The following is a 10817-nucleotide window of genomic DNA, read 5'->3' as shown; positions in this document are numbered from 1 at the left end:
CAGAATATGTGTAAGACCTTTATAGACATGTTGATTATTAAAAGAAGTTCTAATTAAATGAAGAGATACAAAATATACTATGTCCGTGAATTGGGAGAAGCAATAGCAAAACAAGTCAGATCACTGCAAATTGATCTATAGATTAATTGCATTATAGATTAAATGCATTATCAATTAAAGTTGCAATGAATTTGTGTGTATGTGTATATGTAACTTGTCAAAAAATTTTTCAAAATATATATAAAAGATCGTTGGGACAGGAATAACCAAGACATTCTATAAGGACAGAAAGTTATTGAAGCTTACTTATAGATATCAAGAATTCTTATAAAGCTTTGATAAATATGACACTATCATATTATCATCAGGAAAGGTAAATAGATGAATGAAACAAAGAATTCAAAACACACTTGAAATGTGATTTATGTCAGAGTAAGCATTGAAAGTTAGTGGGGAAAAGATAGACTTATTATTTTTTTTTTTGTCTTTACATGTGGGATCTTAGTTCCCCAACCTGAGATGAAACCCGTGCCCCCTGCAGTGGAGGCACAAAGTCCTAACCACTGGACAATCAGGGAAGTCCCCAAGGATAGACTTTTAATACACATGACTGGAGCAATTGTTATTGGTGTGGAAAAAAATGAAATCAAAACCCTACTTTACCTCATGCATAAAAACCAATTCTAGGTTTACTAAAGATTTAAATATGAAGGACAAAACTATACATTTTTAGGTATAACATAGGATGACATCTTTGTGACATTAGGGATAAGGAAAAATTTCTTAAGCAAAAACTGTAAATAATAAAAGAAGATATGGGTAAATTAGCTAAAGTAAAAGTGAGAACTTTTATTCACAAAAAGATATGAAAAAGAAAGTAAAAATACAAGCCACAGACTGGTAGAGCATGTTTGCCATATGAATTATTAACAAAGGAATAGTATCTAGAGTATATAAAGAACCTCTATGAACCATTAAGAAAAAATGCAAATGATGGATAGAAAACTGAAAAAAAAAAGATTTGCACAGATCTTCAGAGAGTAAATCCAAATGTCCAAACAAATATAAGCAAGATTCTCAGCCTTGTTAGTCATCAAGAAAATGAAAATTTCAACCACAATGAGATACTATATTACCACTACCAGACTGGCAAAAGTTAAGGATACTGGCAAAATCTAAAGTTGGCAAGGATGTGGAGTTACTCTTCTCATGAGATTATAAATTAAGGCAAACATCTTTGAAAATTGCATCACCCAGCAAGTACTTCTAGAAGACAATTGTATATCCGTCACAGCACTTTTTTGTAATGGAAGGAAAAAGAGGAACAATTCAAGTGTCCATCAACCATAGGAGGGATAAATAAACTGCATGATAGGCATACAATAAAATACTGTATTCTTGTGAAGAGTAATGAATTACACAGATAAGTAAAAACATGGATAAATCTCAGGAACATAATGTTGAACTAAAAAACAAGTAGCATAAGACATACACTCTATTTTTGTCAATATTAAGTTCAAAACACACAACACTGGAAAATATATTATTTAGGAAATTACCATCTAGGAAAACTAAAAAGAGAGAGAGAGAGTGAGAGAGAACGATAAACATAAATTTCAGCAGAGTGGTTTCCTTTGAGCTGAGTGAGAGGGGATGGGACAGGGACTTCAAAGATAACAGTAATTATATTTGCTGGTGGTAACTGGGTAGAATACTTCAATAGTCTTGTGTTATTAGTCTTTATATTTTGTGTATATTTTACAAGTATTTTTATCTCAATATTTAAGAGAAATGTTTTAAATTTAATTTTCATTTTATATTAGAGTATATTTGATTTACAATGTTGTGTTAGTTTCAGGTATACAGCAAAGTGATTCAGTTATACATAGACATATATCCATTCTTTTTCAGATTCTTTTCCCATATCGGTTATTACAGAATATATTGAGTAGAGTTTCCTGTACTGTACAGTAGGTCCTTGTTGATTATCTATTTTATATATAGTAGTGTGTGTATGTTAATCCCAGCCTCTTAATTTATCCCTCCCACCTTTCCACTTTACCCGCCCCGCCACCTTTCCACCATAAGTTTTTTTTGCAGTCTGTGAGTCTGTTTCTATTTTGTAAATAAGTTCATTTGTATCATGTTTTTAGACTCCACATATAAGTGATATCATATGATCTTTGTCTTTCTCTGTCTGACTTCACTTAGTATGGCAATCTCTAGGTCCATCCATGTTGCTGCAAATGGCATTATTTCATTCTTTTTTATTTTTAAAGAATAATCTTTAAGAATTAGTTCACAAGTGTTGGTGGGACAGATAGCTGGAACGTGTATATTCTGGCTGAAATATGCCAGGACAATCAAAAGAGTCAGCTGCAGAACCTCAGCCTTGGAAGTGGTGGTACAGAAGACAGAAGCCCAGGAGAGAGGCTCAGATGTAGGAAAAAAGGCTGGGGATCCAGTTACTAGAATGAGGTTATAAGAAAAGGTTGGATCCCTAAGAATTAAGCCAGAGCCCAATTAGGGCTCAGAACTCTAAGTGATGTAACATTAAAACTGAGCCACATTGAATTATTGTCCTGGGTTACCCCACCAAGAAAAAGCATATATTATTGAGCTAGTATGTGGGGTTGAATGTAAAGGAGATGCTTAAGAGAATCCAGCTGTGAGAATCAGAAGGCTGCCAGGATGAGAGAGGTTAAGCAGGTCTTTATATCATCTTCCAAAAAAGAATTTTCTTATTTTCTTCTCATCTCACAGGTAGAGACTCTGAAAGAAGTTACAGTGACTTCTCTCAAGTCATTTTATCATCATTTTGGAACCAGAAATAGAATTCACCTGTTTTAACTGCTTTTATTGATGCCACCACTAACCTATGCTCCTTCATTCATAAATGACTTAGTGGTTATACACATTTTACAGAGGAGACCAGCCATGATTTACAGGCCAAGGTGTCTTAGGCAAGGTTTTATTTCCTTGTTTTCATGATTCCCATCTTTTTTATGCTCTGAAAACAGCAGCTGTGCCAGACAATAGTCAACAGAAAAAGAAAAGAACTCATTTATAAAGCAGAGGACAAAAATAGTTTGCCCAGCATTTATACTGTGCTCTTTGGGGCTCAGGGTCAAAGATTTCAGTTTGAGTTTTCTTTTTTTAAAAAATAAGTAAGTGTATTGATTTATTTACTGATTTATTTATATAGTTTTGGCGCTTTGGGTCTTTGTTGCTGCTTGTGAGCTTTCTCTAGTTGTGGCGAGTGGGGGCCACTCTTCGATGTGGTGCGTGGGCTTCTCATGATGGTGGCTGCTCTTATTGTGGAGCATGGGCTCCAGGCAGGCGGGCTTCAGTAGCTGTGGCACGCAGGCTCAGTAGTTGTGGCTCACAGGCTTAGTTGCTCTGCAGCACATGAGATCTTCCCGGACCAGGGCTCGAACCCATGTCCCCTGTATTGGCAGGCAGATTCCTAACCACTGCGCAACCAGGGAAGTCCCCAGTTTGAGTTTTCTTTAGTTACCTAAACTTAGTTGTTTTCTTTTTCTACACCAAAATGATTTTCAATGTCTATTTATAAAACAATGGGTGTGAGGTTCTAGCAAATGCCCACCAGTTGGATCACTACTGAAATGGAAATGGCATGGTTTAAACAAATCAAAAGCATATATCTGAGGTCCCTAAAAGACATTTTGTTGGCAAAATCCAAGAGGCTATGATAATGAAATATGTCTAAAAATGAGAGTAGAAAAACAAACTGTAAAACATTTCCCTATGTAAATGTCAGAACTGCGTCAGACATTAGCTCCATCTTTAGAGGTAATTTTGCCCCAAAGAGTAAGATTTAGCAATCATGCTTCCTAAAGGAAAGAAGATTTTTTTTAAGTAAATAAAAACACGTTTAAACAATCCAAATCTATTACTAGTTTTCTATGTGGCATTATGCAAGTCTCCTAACCTCTGGACTTCTGTTTCCTCGCTGGCAAAGGGCTCAGAGACACCTGCCATTCCTGGTTCCCCAAAGAGAAATATGTATGAAAGCACCTCACTGAATATTAAGAGCCATTCAAAGTATGTATCTGAAGTGCAGGTAGAATTGGCCTCCATGAAATTTTCTCATGGTAATTTTAGAAAAACTATGGAGAAATTTTGGTAGAAGATAGGACAGCTCATTTTTTCTTTTTTCCATTTTAATCTTTTTTTTTGTATTGAAGTATAGGTGATTTACAGTGTTGTGTTAGTTTCAGGTGTACAGCAAAGTGATTCAGTTATATATATATATATATATATATAATCTTTTTCAGATTCTTTTCCATTATAGGTTATTACAAGATATTCAATATAGTTCCCTGTGCTATACAGTAGGTCCTTGTTGTTTATCTATTTTATATATAGTAGTGTGCATCTGTTAATCACAAACTCCTAATTCATCCCTCCCTCCCCCACCTTTACCCTTTGGTAACCATAAGTTTGTTTTCTATATGAGTCTATTTCTGTTTTGTAAACAAGTTTCTTTGTATTATTATTTTTTAGAATCCTCACATAAGTAATATCATATGATATTTGTCTTTCTCTGTCTGACTTGCTTTACTTAGTATGATAATCTCTAGGTCCATCCATGTTGCTACAAATGGCACTATTTCCTTCTTTTTTATGGCTAAGTATTATTCTGTTTTATATATACTGAATATATACAGAAGACGCATATACCACATCTTCATCTGTTCATCTACGACATGTTTCGATTCACAATTGATTGATCAAATTACCCAAAGAAGGTAGAATGATGGATTTTTTTCAAAATCTGAGGGAATACATTAGTTTTCTATTACTGTAAAACAAGTTACTCTATATTTAGCAGCTTAAACAACACATTTTATTATCTCACAATTCTGTAAGTCAGAAATTTAGTGAGCTTGACTGGGTTCTTTACCTAGGATTTCACAATACCAAAGTCAGCCTGGCTGAGCTGTTATCTGGAGGCTCAGGATATGAAACTAATTCCAAGCTCAATCAGGTTGTGGTTATAGGTCTGAGGCGCCTGTTTCCTTTCTGGCCGTTAGCTAAGAGCTGCTATCTGCTCCTTAAAGGGTGCCCAGGTTTCACATGGGGCCCCTTTCATCTTCAAAGCCAGCAACTGTATTGAATTTCCCTCATGCATTGAATCTCAGAATTCCTTTTCTGCTACCTGTCTAGAAACTCTCTGCTATCAAGGAGTCATGTGATTAGTCGAGCCCACCCAATTAAGGGTTAACTGTGTCACAACATAACACAATCACGGGAGTGATATTTCCTCAAATTGCCAGCTTCCACGGATTCAGGGAAGAATATTTTTCTGTAGGCCATTGCAGAAATTCTGCCTGTCACAGAGGAAGTAAGGCATAACATTTAGGAACATGGGTTTTGGTGAAGCTGACTTGGTTTCAAATTCCAGCTCTGTAATTTGACTGGATCTGTGTTTAAAATGAGATAAGTTGCTAAATCTCCCTAAGCTTTACTTTCTTTAGATTGCCATCTACTTAGGGACAGGGAGTTCTAATAACCACTTCCCATATGCTTTGCATGGTGTCAGGAACATGTCAGTGTTCAATATTATTCGAAAGGATGAATGACTAACTGAATGAATGGTAGCTAACATTGAAAGTCATCTCCAACACATACCATAAAGCTATATTTGGCTCCATTTTGCCAATGTTTGTTTGTTTGTTTTTCATTGACTTGGGTCAATGAACTGACCCAAATTGACTTGGATCAACGAATAAGGACATATAAGAAATGCACATTAAAGAAGTAAGTGCAACAAAGCTGGGCCAAGCTTTGGATGAGAGAACCCAAGGTTTCTCCATCACATTTACATTTGGGTTAAACCAACAAATTAGTTTCAAAATGGAGCAAAGGGCCCCCTTAGATGTGCAAAACAATCCAGCTCTGGTTGAGGAAAGTGGCCAGAGCAGAGACTACTGAGTCACCCACTCCTGGACACATAGAGACATGTGACTGAACTCTCACCAATGGGAAAGTGAACAGAACTAATGTGTTACATCCCATCCCAAGCAGTGAAGAGAAGGTTTGACTTCTCCATGTTCTCTCCTCTCCCTTCAGCATGACTAGAACAATAAGATACAGGATGGAAGAGGCTCAGATCCCTAAGCAATTGCCGAAGAGCCCCAAGGAGAGCTGCCTGACTTGTATAAGACTGAGACAAAACTCATAAATAAACCTTACTGGATTAAGCCACTGAGAATTGAGGGTGTATTTGTTACAGCAGCATAGTCTAGCTATCCTAATACAGAAACATTATTTCAAGTCATAAATACAAATAGTCCTTGATCTGAAGTCAACTGGGATTCAATGGTCTTACCACAAATTAGACATTATAGAGGACCTAGCAAAAGCATACATCTTTATTTATAGGTATTTATCATTTATAGTCCAGTTATAATAGATAAGAAAATAACCAATAAATCAGGGGCATTTGCAAAACACATAGTTTCCTTTTTTCTTTTTTTACTACTTCTAAGCACCTTCCAAATTCGCAAGCAACGCTGAAAAATTATTCCTAACAGGTGGCCTGAAACTTATTATAGCCGAGATGATTAATGCCAGTTTCAATTTGAGCATGTAAGGGTGGTTTTAAAGCCTCAGGCTTAGCACCTTGGGTGGTGGCATGGAATGCTACCCCTTCCTGGGGCATCAGAATGATCTTTGAAGCCTTCCTTGACAGTATGACATGAGATTGGCACACTATTTAGCTGGTAAGTTGGAAATGAATGCACAGTTTTTTTCCAAGCCTTGAAAGTTTAATCCATCTTATGTGAGATAAATCTCAGCAAACATTCAGGGAAAGCTGAATTTAGGGAGAGGCTTATGTGTGGTATATTTCTTCTGTCAAGTAGAAGATATTAGCCAGCAGTGGGGTCATAAAAGAAACTGCCTGGGAAGATGGCGGAAGAGTAAGACGTGGAGATCACCTTCCTCCCCACAGATACACCAGAAATACATCTACATGCGGAACAACTCCTACAGAACACCTACTGAATGCTGGCAGAAGACCTCAGATTTCCCAAAAGGCAAGAAACTCCCCACGTACCTGGGTAGGGCAAAAGAAAAAAAGAATAAACAGAGACAAAAGAATAGGGACGGGACCTGCACCAGTGGGAGGGAGCCGTGAAGGAGGAAAGGTTTCAGGACACTAGGAAGCTCCTTCGCGGGCGAAGACTGCAGGTGGCGGAGCGGGGGAAGCTTCAGGGCAGTGGAGGAGAGTGCAGCCACAGGGGTGCGGAGGGCAAAGTGGGGAGATTCCCGTATGGAGGATCTGTGCCGACCGGCACTCACCAGCCCGAGAGGCTTGTCTGCTCACCCGCCAGGGCGGGCGGGGCTGGGAGCTGAGGCTCGGGCTTCGGTCTGAGCGCAGGGAGAGGATTGGGGTGGGCGGCGTGAACACAGCCTGAAGGGGGTTAGTGCACCATGGCTAACCAGGAGGGAGTCTGGGGAAAAGTCTGGACCTGCCGAAGAGGCAAGAGACTTTTTCTTCCCTCTTTGTTTCCTGGTGAGCGAGGAGAGGGGATTAAGAGCGCTGCTTAAAGGAGCTCCAGAGAAGGGCGCGAGCCGCAGCTAAAAGTGCGGACCCCAGAGACGGGCATGAGACGCTAAAGCTGCTGCTGCCGCCACCAAAGAAGCTTGTGTGCGAACTCAGGTCATATCCGCACACCCATTCCGGGGAGCCTGTGCAGCCCGCCACTGCCAGGGTCCCGGGATCCAGGGAAAACTTCCCTGGGAGAAGGCACAGCGCGCCTCAGGCTGGTGCAACGTCACGCTGGCCTCTGCCACCGCAGGCTCGCCCTGCACTCCGTGCCCCTCCCTCCCCCCGGCCTCAGTGAGCCAGAGCCCCCGAATCAGGGGCTCCTTTAACCCCGTCCTGTCTGAGCGAAGAACAGACGCCCTCCAGCGACCTACACGCAGAGGCGGGGCCAAATCCAAAGCTGAGCCCCAGGAGCTGTGCGAACAAAGGAGAAAGGGAAATCTCTCCCAGCAGCCTCAGAAGCATCGGATTAAAGCTCCACAATCAACTTGATATACCCTGCATCTGTGGAATACCTGAATAGACAATGAATCATCCCAAATTGAGGAGGTGGACTTTGAGAGCAAGATTTATGATTTTTTCCCCTTTTCCTCTTTTTGTGAGTGTGTATGTGTATGCTTCTGTGTAAGATTTTGTCTGTATAGCTTTGCTTCCACCATTTGTCCTAGGGTTTTATCCGTCCTTTTTTTTTTTTTTTTTTTGCGGTACGCGGGCCTCTCACGGTTGTGGCCTCTCCCATTGCGGAGCGCAGGCTCTGGCACAGGCTCTGGACGCGCAGGCTCAGCGACAACGGCTCACGGGCCCAGCCGCTCGGCGGCACATGGGATCCTCCCGGACCGGCGCACGAACCCGTGTCCCCTGCATTGGCAGGCGGACTCTCAACCACTGCACCACGAGGGAAACCCTATCTGTCCGTTTTTGTTTTTTTAATTCTTAAAAAATTTTTTTTCTTAATAATTATTTTTTATTTTAATAACTTTATTTTATTTTATCTTACTTTATCTTCTTTCTTTCTTTTTCTTTCTTTCTTTCCTTCCCTCCTTCCTTCCTCCCTCCCTCCCTTCTTCCTTCCTTACTTCTTCCCTCCTTCCTTCCTTTCTTCTTTCTTCCCTCCCTCCCTCCCTTCCTCCTTTCTTTCTCCTTCCTTCCTTCCTTCCTTTCTTTCTCTCTCTCTCTCCCTTTCTTTCTTTCTTTCTTCCTTTTTTCTTTTCTTCCTTTCTACTTTTTCTCCCTTTTATTCTGAGCTGTGTGCATGAAAGGCTCTTGGTGCTGCAGCCAGGAGTCAGTGCCATGCCTCTGAGGTGGGAGAACCAACTTCAGGACACTGGTCCACAAGAGACCTCCCAGCTACACATAATATAAAACAGCAAAAATCTCCCAGATATCTCCATCTCAACACTAGCACCCAGCTTCACTCAACGACCAGCAAGCTACAGTGCTGGACATCCTATGCCAAACAACTAGCAAGACAGGAACAAAACCCCACTCATTAGCAGAGAGACTACCTAAAATCATAATAAGTCCACAGACACCCCAAAACACACCACCAGACATGGACCTGCCCACCAGAAAGACAAGATCCAGCCTCTCCTCCACCAGAACACAGGCACTAGTCTCCTCCACCAGGAAGACTTCACAATCCACTGAACCAACCTTAGCCAGTGGGGACAGACACCAAAAACAATGGGAACTATGAACCTGCAGCCTGCAAAAAGCAGACCTGAAACACAGTAAGAGAAGCAAAATGAGAAGACAGAAAAACACACAACAGATGAAGGAACAAGATAAAAACCCACCAGACCTAACAAATGAAGATGAAATAGGCAGTCTACTTGAAAAAGAATTCTGAATAATGTTAGTAAAGATGATCCAAGATCTTGGAAGTAGAATAGACAAACTGCAAGAAGCATTTAACAAGCACCTAGAAGAACTAAAGAGGAAACAAGCAATGATGAACAACACAATAAATGAAATTAAAAATACTCTAGATGGGATCAGTAGCAGCATAACTGAGGCAGAAGAAGGGAAAAGTGACATGGAAGATAAAATAGTGGAAATAACTACTGCAGAGCAGAATAAAGAAAAAAGAATGAAAAGAAATGAGGACAGTCTCAGAGACTTCTTACAAAATATTAAACACACCAACATTCGAATTATAGGGGTTCCAGAAGAAGAAGAGAAAAAGAAAGGGACTGAGAAAATATTTGAAGAGATTATAGTTGAAAATTTCCCTAATATGGGAAAGGAAATAGTTAATCAAGTCCAGGAAGCACAGAGAGTCCCATACAGGATAAATCCAAGGAGAAACATGCCAAGACATATATTAATCAAACTGTCAAAAATTAAATACAAATAAAACATATTAAAAGCAGCAAGGGAAAAACAATAAATAACACACAAGGGAATCCCCATAAGGTTAATAGCTGATCTCTCAGCAGAAACTCTGCAAGCCAGAAGGGACTGGCAGGGCATATTTAAAGTGATAAAGGAGGAAAACCTGCAACCAAGATTACTGTACCAAGCAAGGATCTCATTCAGATTTGATGGAGAAATTAAAACCTTTACAGACAGGCAAAAGCTGAGCGAGTTCAGCACCACCAAACCAGCTTTACAACAAATGCTAAAGAAGCTTCTTGAGGCAAGAAACAAAAGAGAAGGAAAAGACGTACAATAACGAACCCAAAACAATTAAGAAAATGGGAATAGGAACATACATATCAATAATTACCTTAAATGTAAATGGATTAAATACTCCCACCAAAAGACACAGACTGGCTGAATGGATACAAAAACAAGAGCCATATATATGCTGTCTACAAGAGACCCACTTCAGACCTAGAGAAACATACAGACTGAAAGTAAGGGGATGGAAAAAGATATTCCATGCAAATAGAAAGTAAAAGAAATCTGGAGTAGCAATTCTCAATCAGACAAAATAGACTTTAAAATAAAGACTATTAGAAGAGACAAAGAAGGACACTACATAATGATCAAGGGATCGATCCAAGAAGAAGATATAACATCTGTAAATATTTATGTACCCAACATAGGAGCACTTCAATACATAAGGCAAATACTAACAGCCATAAAAGGGGAAATCAACAGTAACACAGTCATAAGAGGGCACTTTAACACCCCACTTTCACCAATGGACAGATCATCCAAAATGAAAATAGATAAGGAAACACATGCTTTAAATGATACATTAAACAATATGGACATAATTGATATTTATAGGACA

Source organism: Lagenorhynchus albirostris, chromosome 5, assembly GCF_949774975.1.
Source record: "Lagenorhynchus albirostris chromosome 5, mLagAlb1.1, whole genome shotgun sequence".
Taxonomy (NCBI): Eukaryota; Metazoa; Chordata; class Mammalia; order Artiodactyla; family Delphinidae; genus Lagenorhynchus; species Lagenorhynchus albirostris.
This window is presented reverse-complemented; position numbering follows the sequence as displayed.